The 13375-nt window shown below is 42.8% G+C and overlaps 2 non-coding genes across 2 annotated transcripts; both read right to left on the bottom strand.

The window, feature by feature from the left end:
- Window positions 1–5233: 5233 nt before the first annotated feature.
- trnaf-gaa (transfer RNA phenylalanine (anticodon GAA)) lies at window positions 5234–5306 on the bottom strand. The gene has a single exon. It is a non-coding gene; the product is annotated as a tRNA-Phe (tRNA).
- A 779-nt stretch (window positions 5307–6085) lies between these two features.
- Window positions 6086–6168, bottom strand: trnal-aag (transfer RNA leucine (anticodon AAG)). Its single transcript has one exon. It is a non-coding gene; the product is annotated as a tRNA-Leu (tRNA).
- Between the last annotated feature and the right edge of the window lie 7207 nt (window positions 6169–13375).

Genomic DNA, 13375 nt, shown 5'->3' with positions numbered 1-13375 from the left:
ACAATATATATATCGCAAATAATGAGGGATGGTGATGATGATTTCCTGGCTTTGCTGTAGTTTAATTATATCCCTGATAACAGTTTATTGAAATCACACAGTGTAGTGAGAGAGTGAGGAGGGCGCCTGTTTACCCCAATGAGTACCATTCAAACTAACCCACATTGTGTGGATTGGGTAAAAAGATGCCCCAGTCCATTCCAATCACAGATACTGTTTAGCAGACCAAGCAAGAACAACAGATCCCCTTCTCTAAATTACATCAGTGAACGACATAAGTTTTTACTCAATCGGCAATGATATCATTGTCAGAAGTACATTCTTAGTTCCAGATGTTTTTACTGAATTTAAATTCCACCATCTGCTGCGGCAGGATTCGAAGTCGGATCCTCAGAGCATTGTTTGAGTTTCTGAATTAATTGACCAGCGAAATAAGAAAAAGCAAAAGGCAGGTAGTTCATGGATAAATTAATATTTTATAAAACACTCATCAGTTTCCCTGGTCGTCTCGTGGTTAGGATTCGGTGACTTTCACCGCTGTGGCCCGGGTTCTATTCCCGGTCAGGGGATGTAGATTTATTGCTGTACAACAACCCTGCTTTACTTCCCGGTCTGCACCAGTTCTGTCGGAATCAGTATCAGGGAGATTTCCTCTTTAGTATCCGAATTGGAAATTCACATGTAAAAAACAAAGAAAAAAGAGAGCGACAGGCTACAAAGCGCTGATGATACAAAATGCGGATGATTATTGGAAGAAAGATGAAAATGATGTATTAATGAATGGACAGAAATCATTGCTCCCTGAGATATTTGCCAGACGAACGCTTTTAAATGTTGATGTTGGGGATAAGTTGTACAATGAGATTGAAAATAACGGTTATCTTCCTGAATTCAGTGACATGGGCTCTCAGTCTAACGATAGCAGATAACTCTTGATTCTCCTCCGTTTGAATGTATTTGACTTTGCTTAAATGCTGACGATATTCAATCCCAAAATTGTGATCTGTATTACCCGGTGATTCGATTGGTTCTGTCGGTCAGTTATATTTTCAATTCAGTGATGTTCAATTTCGGAAATAGTAAATTCATAATGAAGACATATGTGTTAAATAATACGTTGATACTAAATATTGAAACAAATACTGAGTACAGTTATACAATGAGTTTTGATAAAGTGTCATCTGGACTGGAAACGTCCGCCCTTTTCACTCCTTACAGGTGCTGTGAGACATTGGGGAGATTTTGGAGCATTTCCTCTTTTCCCATCCGCAGTAATTTGCTTTTATCACTGAGGACATTTGGTTGAGATTATTTGAAGAAAGATGAAAATGATACGTTCACGAATGGACAGAAATCAGTGCTCTCTTAGATATTTGGGAAACGGAAGCTTCTAGCTAAGCAGACAGCTGAAATAGCTAATTTGGGAGAGCGCTGGACTGAAGGTCTAAGTGTTCCTGGTTCAATTCCGGGTTTTGGCAGGATCCTCTTGCTGATTTTCTATGCTATCTGCTACTCGGCCTTGCACTGTCTTCAAACATCAATTCACACAAACTGCAACAGACCAAATACCCATCGCAATTTCCCACCTGGCAGATGTTGTTATATTTCCTCCTTGTTGGATTTCACTTTTTGAAAACTTCCTCTATTTCTAAACATTCCCAATATTAATGAAAGGAGATGGAGGTGAAGGTTTATCTTTGTTTCCTGATGCACACATGCCATGTAACGTCCTGAGTTTTTCCAACCTCATCACATTTCAGTGCAGTAGTCCGGTCAGCTTTTACATGGCAGTGAAAATACATTTAGTTGACATGCTGTTTCATCCAAAACAATGTATGTTTGTATTACCTCTTTCGATTCCTCCAGAAGGAGGCCATTCAGCCCATCGAGTCCGCACCCACAACAATCCCACCCACGCCCTATTCCCCGTAAACACACAGGTGAGGAGAAATTGCTTCACTCAAAGGCTGGTGAATCTTGGGAATTCTCTACTCCAGAGGGTTGTGATGTTCCATCATTGAAGACATTTCAGTTTGGGTTAGACAGATTTATGATCTATCCAGGAATGAATGGAAGCAGGAATATGGAATTGGAACAAATGTTCAGCCAGAAATTTGTGTTTCGATTGCAATTGTTAAGTTCAATAGTGTAATGGAAGCGTGTATATAATGTTATATGTAATATGTTTGAAGTCAATCATCATTAAATAATGTTGGTTGTAATCAACCTCGGCATAGCCCGCTGGCTGCACTGCTGTATAAGTACCGCACGCTAACTGATTGCACCACTGGAGCACTGTTCCTTGCTCATTTGTGTGAAATTATTAAAGGCTCCCACACCGTTACCTCTGTTAATAACCGCTATTGGAGACCGCATTTCAGGACGAAAAACAAACCCATTAATGATTCTCTTTTCCCCGGCTCCACAGTGAGAATTGTAAACAGTGCGGTCATGCTGCAGTTCTGGAACAGGTTTTCAGAAATAGAATTATGGTCATTGACACACTAGGTTAGAATATATTTAAAAGTTGCTGTTTCAGTTTCTGTGGTGCAATGGGTCAGCGCGTTCGGCTGTTAACCAAAAGGTTGGTGGTTCAAGACCATCCAGGGGCGGACTTTTACTACTTTCTCACCATCAGCATTCATAGGCAATCACTTACCTGTTGGCAAAGAGCCCTTGGGTGCTAATAAAAATAGCTCTCAGCTGTTACTCCCGGGACTATCATCTGTAAACTCCATCTCCTCTATATGCCGTGTGTCATACATTCGCTTTCCAGGTAAAGCTCAGGTTTACCAACTGTCTGTTTCTGTATCAAGTAGCTAATTTAACCGTGGAGCTGGACAACCAGAGGGAGCTGGATGAGAGGCAGCGACAGAAACGGGAAGAGAAGAGACATGATAACGTTTGGTAAATGACTTGTGCCCGTTTCCCCCCGTGATGAAAGCCTGCCGTGTGTTACCTTCCAAGTTTCACAGGAGACACAGTGATGAGGTTGGTGGGTTTTGGAAATTGAAAGTGCCACATGAGCAGTTTGCGGGGCTATTTCACCTCACTGTCCATTTCCTGTTCCAGCTAACAGGAATCACTGCTTTCATTGGCTCAAACAGTCACTTGTGTGTGATATAAACATGGCAATGTGAAAGATAAACTTGCATTTGGTGACTAAAAAGTCCGAAATACAATAAAAAGCAGGTGATTCATGGATAAATGACCATTTTAAAGAAGTTTTGTCAGCTTCCCTGGTGGTCTGGTGGTCTAGTGGTTAGGATTCGGCTCTTTCACCGCCACGGCCCGCGTTCGATTCCGGGTCAGGGAATGTAGATTTATTGTTGTATAACAATCCTGCGTTACTTCCAGGTCTGTAACTGTCAGAGTCAGTATTCGGGACATTTCCTTTGCGTCTGAATTGGAAAAGTCACATGGCCTTCATAGCGAGGGGGATTGAATATAAAAGTAGGGAGGTCTTGCTGCAGCTGTATAGGGCATTGGTGAGGCCGCAGCTGGAGTACTGTGTGCAGTTTTGGGCGCCGCACCTGCGCAAGGATATTTTGGCCCTGGAGGGAGTGCAGAGGAGGTTTACTAGGCTGATACCGGAGTTGAGGGGGTTGAGCTATGAGGAGAGGCTGAATAAACTAGGCTTGTACTCGTTAGAGTTTAGAAGAATGAGGGGAGATCTCATTGAGACGTATAAGATGATGAATGGGATGGATAGGATAGAGGTGGAAAGACTCTTCCCGCTCAAAAAGACAGTAGGACTAGGGGGCACAGCCTCAACATAAAGGGGGGGCGGTTCAGAACGGAGTTGAGGAGGAACTTCTTCACTCAAAGGGTGGTGAATCTCTGGAATTCTCTGCCCGTTGAAGTGGTGGAGGCTGCCTCGCTAAATATTTTTAAGAAGCGGGTTGATGGGTTTTTGATAAGAGAGGGGATTAAGGGTTATGGGGAGAGGGCGGGAAAGTGGAACTGAGCCACGACAGAACTGAGCCACGACAGATCAGCCATGATCTTATTGAATGGCGGGGCAGGCTCGAAGGGCCAGATGGCCTACTCCTGCTCCTATTTCTTATGTTCTTATGTTCTTATTAAAGAACCAAAAAGAAAATAAGAGAGTGAAAGGGCTGATGACACAAAATGCTGATACGGGTTAAAATCTGGCTGTTAATGGGGGAGAAATTATTGTTTCTACTGACACAAATATCTCGCAGATCTGGGTCCAAATCTCTGATTCAATGACAAGAAAACTTTTAATTGAATGAAATAGTAAACTCTCCCACCTCCAATGAAATGGAGGCAGTTTTCACTCAGAAACCAGTAACTGTGAGTTTAACAATGTGGGAAGGAGAAAGACTCAGTTTGAGCGGTGACATTTCGGGAGGAATGGAGAGCTGGAGTTCACCCAGAAAAGCAGCAAAGTTTCAAATCAATAGCGTCCAACGTTAGATGGTCCATTAACGGTGATAATTTAATGTTATTCAGCAGAATTACCACACGATGGTTTATCACAGATTGATGCTAAAACTTTGAATGGAGTGAACTGCAGTAACATTGAATGCAGTAGAAAGGGCAGCACGGTAGCACAGTGATTAGCACTGATGTCTCACAGCGCCAGGGACTCAGGTTCTCGGGTCACTGTCTGTGCAGAGTTTGCACGTTCTCCCCGTGCCTCCGTGGGTTTCCTCCGGGTGTTCCGGTTTCAAAGATGCGTGTTGTAGTTTGATTGGCCATGCTAAATTGGTCCTAGTGTCAGAGGGATTAGAAGGGTAAATATGTGGGTTTACGGGGAATAGGCCGTGGGTGGGATTGTTGTGGGTGCGGACTCGATGGGCTGAATCGCCTCCTTCTGGAGGAATCAAAAGAGGTAATGCAAATATACATTGTTTTGGATGAAACAGCAGGTCAACTAAGTGTATTTTCACTGCCATGTAAAAGCGGACCTGACATCTGCACTGAAATGTGATGAGGTTGGAAAAACTCAGGACGTTACATGGCATGTGTGCATAAGGAAACAAAGATAAACCTTCACCTCCATCACCTTTCATTAACATTGGGAATATTTAGAAATAGAGGACGTTTTTAAAAAGCAAAATCCAACAAGGAGGAAATAGGACAACACCTGGCAGGGTGGAAATTGCAGTGGGTATTTGGTCTGTTGTAGTTTGTGTGAACTGATGTTTGAAGACAGTGCGAGACAAAATGCGGCACCAATTAGCAGAGAAAACCAGCAAGAGGATCCTGCTAAAACCCGGGATCGAACCAGGGACCTTTAGATCTTCAGTTGAACGCTCTCCCAACTGAGCTATTTCGGCTGGCTAACATACTGGTAGCTTCCGTCTCCCAAATATCTAAGAGAGCAATGATTTCTGCCCATTCGTTAATGCATCATTTTCAGGTGTTGATCTGATTTGCTTTAAACGTCATGAATACTTTTTTTTTCTCGAACATGTTATTCCAAAACTTTAATGCAGTGGGAAACATCATTATTCATTTTGACAGGAGGAACCAGCAGAGACAATGTAATATCAATTACTGTGGGCAAAAGATGGGCTTCTGGAGCCAGTCTAATTGTTTCTCCGGTAAACCGGATCTGCTTGCCCTGAGGTCATCACCCTGTTTCTGTAGTACGATGGTTATCACAAGACCCAGATTAATTCTGTAAATATCAGGGTAGAAATGGAAATGATGGGATGTGTACACGATCCGATTTCAGTTTCAGTTAGAAAAATCAAGCCCATCACCTTAATTCTTGGGCAGGGAAAACAGACTCACTGTTTGTAATCCTGTTATTTATATCATGATGTGGAGACGCCGGTGTTGGACGGAAAGCATTCTCACAACACGAGGTTAAAGTAAAACAGAATAATTTGAATTACGAGCTTTTGGAGCGCTGCTCCTTCATCAGAGTGTTTAACTCGGCAGTCAGAAATTCACTGTGTGTGTGCTCTCGAAAGGGGCCACTTGTACACACTGCTTTACCCCAGCAAATTGTTAAGTAGGTAATGTTTGTGTTCGTTTTTCTTGACGAAAATGACACCGTACACATTCCTGCATTCAATCTGAGCTGTCAGACCAAAACTCAAATCCATTTTGGCAGCGGTGGGATTCGAACACTACGCCTCCGAAGACACTGGAGCCTTAATCCAGCGCCTTAGACCGCTCGGCCACGCTACCACGTGGAAAGGTATCACAATAATGATATTTGATGATAAGAACATAAGAACTGGGAGCAGGAGTAGGCCATCCAGCCCTTCGAGCCTGCCCCGCCATTCAATAAAATCATGGCTGATCTGTCGTGGCTCAGTTCCATATTCCCGCCCTCTCCCCATAACCCTTAATCCCCTCTCTTATCAAAAACCCATCAACCCGCGTCTTAAAAATATTCAGCGAGGCAGCCTCCACCACTTCAACGGGCAGAGAATTCCAGAGATTCACCACCCTTTGAGTGAAGAAGTTCCTCCTCAACTCCGTTCTAAACCGCATCCCCCCGCCCCCTTTATCTTGAGGCTATGCCCCCTAGTCCTACTGTTCTTTCTGAGTGGGAAGAGAACATAAGAACATAAGAAATAGGAGCAGGAGTAGGCCATCTAGCCCTTCGAGCCTGCCCCGCCATTCAGTAAGATCATGGCTGATCTGTCGTGCCTCAGTTCCACATTCCCGCCCTCTCCCCATAACCCTTAATCCCCTCTCTTATCAACCCGCGTCTTAAAAATATTTAACGAGGTAGCCTCCACCACTTCAACGGGCAGAGAATTCCAGAGATTCACCACCCTTTGAGTGAAGAAGTTCCTCCTCAACTCCGTCCTTAACCTCGCCCCCCCCCCCCGCTTTATCTTGAGGCTGTGCCCCCTAGTCCTACTATCCTTTCTGAGCGGGAAGAGTCTCTCCACCTCTATCCTATCCATCCCATTCATCATCTTATATGTCTCAATGAGATCTCCCCTCATTCTTCTAAACTCTAACGAGTACAAGCCTAGTTTATTCAGCCTCTCCTCGTAGCTCAACCCCCTCAACTCCGGCATCAGCCTAGTAAACCTCCTCTGCACTCCCTCCAAGGCCAAAATATCCTTCCGTAAGTACGGCGCCCAAAACTGCACACAGTACTCCAGCTGCGGCCTCACCAATGCCCTATACAGCCGCAGCAAGACCTCCCTACTTTTACATTCAATCCCCCTCGCGATGAAGGCCAGCATCCCATTCGCCTTCCTGACCACCTGCTGCACCTGCAGGCTGGGATTTTGCGACTTATGCACAAGGACCCCGAGTTCCCTCTGCACCGTCGCCTGCTGCAGTTTTTCTCCACGTAAGTAATAATCCTTCCTACCATTATTCCCACCAAAGTGGACCACCTCGCACTTGCCAACATTAAATTCCATTTGCCATTTCCTGGCCCATTCGCCCAGCCTATCTTGATCCTTCTGTAGACTCTCCACATCCTCCGCACAATTTGCCGTTCCACCAATCTTGGTGTCATCAGCAAATTTCGACACCCTACACTCGGTTCTCTCCTCCAGATCATCTATATAAATGGTAAATAGCTGAGGCCCCAGCACCGACCCCTGGGGCACTCCACTAGTCACCATCCGCCAATCCGAATGGCACCCATTGTCCCCCACTCTCTGCCTCCTATTTGACAACCAATCCTCTATCCACGCTAACACCCTACCCCCAACTCCATGCCCCCTGACCTTCTGCAATAACCTCTTGTGAGGTACCTTGTCAAACGCCTTCTGAAAATCAAGGAAGACCACATCCACCGGCTCTCCTCTATCCACCGCCCTAGACACATCCTCATAGAACTCCAGTAAATTTGTCAGACACGACTTCCCTTTAACGAAACCGTGCTGCGTCTACTCTATCAAGCAATTCCTCTCAAGATGCCTCGCTATTTCCTCCTTGATGACGGATTCTAACATTTTACCTACAACAGACGTTAAACTAACCGGCCTATAATTCCCTGCCTTTTGCCTCTCCACCTCTATCCTATCCATCCCATTCATCATCTTATATGTCTCAATGAGATCTCCCCTCATTCTTCTAAACTCTAACGAGTACAAGCCTAGTTTATTCAGCCTCTCCTCATAGCTCAGCCCCCTCAACTCCGGTATCAGCCTAGTAAACCTCCTCTGCACTCCCTCCAAGGCCAAAATATCCTTGCGCAAGTGCGGCGACCAAAACTGCACACAGTACTCCAGCTGCGGCCTCACCAATGCCCTATACATATATATGATATGATATATGCCCATTATATATGATAATGTTACTGAAATTCATTGAAAGGAATGGAGCTTGGAAAGACCATCAGGAGGATTGAGCCTGGTCCTTCTCTGATTCAGGTAAGTTTGAACTGAGTAACAATCAGAAATCATCTCACCTCAGAAACACAATGACCTGCACACAGTAACATGCAGTGAAGGGCCGGCATCATTTAAACTGTCTCTTCCCAATTTCCTGCCAGGAATGACAAGAGAACCTTCTGTTGAATTTGCTCTGAGTCTGCACTTCTTGACTCGAGGCGAAATTATGTTTTATATGTTCGTCCAGGTAACAACTCGCATGTGTTTTCAGAGTTTCGATGGGAGCAATAAATTTTCAATTTCAGATCAGTAATCCGAACAGCAGGGAAAAGTCAAACTCTAACCACCAGACCAGCAGCTTACAGCGTGTTTTAGAATTTACTTTATCCACGCTGCTTTTGTTAATTTAATTTTCACGTCAGACCACTTTCGTCACAAACAGATTTCTTCCACAAAATGGCAGCTTCTGATTCAACAATGATGCTTTTAGCCAATGAAAAATTTACATGAACAATCCAGTGCAATAAACACTTTCGCTTCCGACAGTTCGAAACCGGACAGAACTATTCCCAAATGCTTTCCAATGCAAAGTAAGGGAAAAGATTCATTATTCAATGTCAACATAAAGGGTAAAATCTGACAGATATCACATTGCAACATCCCAATCGTTAGTACTTTGCAGTCTATCACTGTCCTTCTCTTTCTGTGTTTGTTCTTGAACTGTTCCACATGTGAAATTTCCAGCTCTGATCTGAACTTGCAAACCTCACTCTGCTGATTCTAATAGACCTGCTTCCGATCAGAGAGTCAATCAGATCATAATTAATGGTTTGCTGAGATCAAAAAATCTTATTTTCCTCGGCGGGAATTGAAACTACCCATCAGTGGGGAAGTGCTGAACACAAACCACTGGACTACCAGGGAAACCAGTGAACAGTAGTTTTCAAACAGACATAACACAAATCCCTTTGCTTCTTATTTTCATCTCAGACAGCTCTCACTTCTGACACGTTCCTATTTCAACATGTCCTGTTTGAATGGAGCATTATTTGGTCCTTCAGCCAATGACAACACGGATTGAGCTGGGTCATGGAATTGATAGTGAGGTGAAATGGTCTCATAAACTGCTGAAGTTTAGAAGTGAGGGGGGAATCTGATCGAGGTATGTACAATTCTACATGGAAAGTGAAGTTTCCTGATTGGGAGCTCCTATCGAGATGAATCCCCAACAACCAGGGTGACAGCACTCGCTCAGTATTACGTCCCTTGTCCGGCCACCTTCCTGCTTGTGGTTCTTGCATATGTTTGTTGATCGTGAAGTGTCAACATTTATTGCAAGAGTGGCTCCTCCATGTAGTCCAGACAGCCTCGATTTTCAACGTCGTTAATGATGTAAGAGGGTGGAACAAGGTTCCCTTGGGCTTATTCCAATGGCTATTCTGCAGGAGGCTGCATAAAAAGCACCCTTAATAGGTCTGAGGGCTTTGTTGCGGCATTTAAATATTCAGAGATGAAAATAATTGACATATGGCTAATGTTGTTTCAATGTGGGTTTGTTCCACAGGCATTGGAAACAACGAATCGATCTGAGAGGCTCCACATCAGCACCGCACTGGAGTCCCTCCGGAAAGTTGATATTTTGAATGCGAGATGATATTTCCTATAGTTCTGTATATAAAACATAAAGATAATGCCTCCAGTTTGAAGATTCCATTCGTTAAGTGCCATTCTCTTCAGGCAGAAGAAAAGGTTCAAGGATTTGAATTTTGTACATGTCTGTCTTCCTCACAGTTGAGTTCAAAATCTTATGGACAACACTTTGGAGCTCTGATGTTGACTTGTGTCATTCTGGGATACGGAATCTTCACTATAATGAGCATGAACAAGTATGAATTTGCACTGGCCACAGGTCAATATAAACATTGCGCAGCGTTAGAAAGAGACAAAGTTCAAATCTGCATCATGAACAATATGAAAACAAATGGTGAACATTGCGGAATTCATATCATTCGCTTTTCCGTCTGGATGTTAGCGAAAGGAGCGTAGAAAGTTCCCACAATAAATGAAGGACAATGACTACTCCTTAAAAATGACATTCTAAATTGTCCACATATAAATACCAGCTGTTAAGGAGAATCACAGCACACGTATTTCACGCAATGTTTGTACTTGTAATGTGTATCTTCCTTTGTAAAATTTGTCTATCGGCTTCAAGAAACTTTGCATACACTATTCAATTATATATTCGTAATACATTTTCATAATGATTTGGATGATTGCAGAGAGTTAGTCCACACAAATTATTTCAAATATCTGGCCTTGTTGAATATATTAGTATAGAATTGGACCATACACAATGTATTTAACAGTGTTTGAAGTCACCCTGCATCGAAATGTATTAAAAGAAACCTGCTTGAATTAGCCAAGCCCTTACTGAATGAATGAACAGTGATTAGAATCTGTAGCTGTCACATGCACGTGTACTGAACTCATACAAGGTTCTCTGAATTTAGACAGCTATATTAACAGGAACGTGTTTGTGATCCACGGTCATCATAGAATTAGAAAATCAGTACAGTGCGAATAAAGGCCATTCGGTCCATCCAGTCTGCACCGAAAACTATCCTAACCAGGCCCTATCCCGGATACCCCACTGTTAATGCCGCTACTTCCTGTAACCTACCCATCCCAGTTAAGCGGCAATTTAGCATGGCCGATGCACCTGACCCCACATATTTTGGACTGTGGGAAGAAAGCGAAGCACTCGGAAGAAGCTGACACAAACACGAAGAAAACATACAAACCCCACACAGACAGTGAACAAAGCTTTGAATTGAACCGGGTCCCTGGCACTGCGAGACAAGAATACGAATCGTTATGCCACCATGCGTTTAGTTCACATTGAACATCACTGTTCGCTAGTGGACTTTTGCACTGTGAAGTTCAGCTACCAATATTGAGCATACCGTAAATGTCTGGGGTGAAAATTTGTGCAATTTGTGAGTAACTCTTTGCAAAAAAATGTCACCCGTACTTAAGTGGACCTGGCAAATGAATACAAACACAGTCGTCTTAAAGTGGGTGGAAAAGCTCAGGACATAAAATCTGGTTGGGTTTTCTGATGAAAAATTTCATTTCCAAAGCGATCACTAGCAAACACCATTGTGTTAGCCAGACCCCAAATCCAGGCATTTGGACATTGGATAATAACATGCAACTGTTTTTGTTTTTTTTCTGCAGTCTTTCTCTTATTTCACTTTAGAACGGCGAATCAGATCCCTGACAAATAAGGCATTGATTTTGACTGCAATGTAAATAACACCCAAGGACCAGGTGCACTCATGTGTTTGTTGCAATAAATTTAATTAAGAAACAATGTGAAACCAGCTAATGAATTCTCTAGAGGATGGGTATTGGTATATAAGGGACTATTTTCAGTGATTTGCAGAACACTCGGATAAAAATGCACGGAGTACCAACAGGTCTGGTGTTTGCCATTTACTATCCCGTCATCGGAGCTATTGGAATTCCAGGTATCCCATCTTAGGTTGTTAGCACCTGCGAGAGTCCTCAGCTGGGATATGTTAGTTCTTCAATGTTAACTATAGGACGTGTTCACAATATTTGTATCCTCTCTCCTATTCAATATTGAACATGCCCACCCCACCGCCCCCCGCCCCCCACCGCCCCCCCCTCCCTTTATCGGCAGTGTTTTATGAAATGACCTGTATGTTTAATCCAATGTAATTTCTTGACGTTTTCTGGTGGCAAGCACCATTTTCTTGCTTTAACGATTGCAATTCCTCCGATTTTCTTGCACCAGCATCGCATTATGTGAGTGGAATTCTATTGTCATTTCCCACTATTGCTACAGAGCAATTCTGATATTTTTTGTGACAGAGTATGATAATTTATAATGAGATACTGGCGCCGAAACTGAAGGTACATGATAACATTGTCATCATCATTTAATTTTGGAAACATTGGGTTGTTGATACTCTTCCTTCGCTTTGCGTGAAGTAACCTGATAGTAATATGCTGCAATTGCTGACATTTTGAGTTGCTACAACTGTTACTGTGGATGAATGTACATGTGGGTCTATTGTGGAAATAAACTTGATAGTGACGGGGTTATTTAATTGATTTTGAGGAGTGAACCATTAATCATTGCAAAGTAAATTTAATGAATTAATTTATTCAGGGGATAAAATTAAGCATGAATATGTTGACGACAATTAGTACAATCTAAAAGTTTCGGTCTGCAAATGTGACCTCAGCAGTTGTCAATCCCAATGATTCAAGTACATACCGTGGATCCAAGTGAGGAAAGTGGACCTTGGCGCTAAACGTAGCCAGTATTTTTATGGTAAGATCAAAGAAGCTTTAAATGCCCATTCATGTTCCTCTATTACATAAGAACAGAAGAACATAAGAAATAGGAGCAGGAGTAGGCCATCTAGCCCTTCGAGCCTGCCCCGCCATTCAATAAGATCATGGCTGATTTTATTTATTATTTATTATCTATTTGATGTTATCACTGAGGTAGAAGTATGTCAGTGTTCTCAGACGTTCCATTCCAATTTCTTGATGTCGATTTTCTCTTGCATATTTCAAATGTTCATTTTGGTTCCCAAGTATTGGTTCTACTGTCGTCTCCATAGTATTGTCTTGTTGTAGCATTTTACCTTACTCTGCCTGTGACCTACCTTACGCAATTCAGAAATGTCAACATTGTATCTGATGACTTGCCTTTTTTCTCTCCTTATCTATCTATCTATCTATCTATCTATCTATCTATCTATCTATCTATCTATCTATCTATCTATCTATCTCTAGACATACCTAAAGATCTCACTGTCCATCTAACTGTCCATCTCTCTCTATCTATATCTACATACCTATATTTATATGCCGTTGACAATGTACCACATGGTAGGTTGTTGCATGAGGTTAAATATCTGGGGGTTCAGGGGTAGGTAACCGTATGGATATAACATTGGCTGGATGACAGAAGACAGAGTGTGGTTATTGAGGATTTGTTTTTTCCCAAAGTGGAGGACTGTGACCAGTGGTGTGACTCAGGT

This window comes from Carcharhinus amblyrhynchos, unplaced genomic scaffold, assembly GCF_965287045.1.
Source record: "Carcharhinus amblyrhynchos unplaced genomic scaffold, sCarAmb.v2.hapA scaffold_38, whole genome shotgun sequence".
NCBI lineage: Eukaryota > Metazoa > Chordata > Chondrichthyes > Carcharhiniformes > Carcharhinidae > Carcharhinus > Carcharhinus amblyrhynchos.
This window is presented reverse-complemented; position numbering and strand designations above follow the sequence as displayed.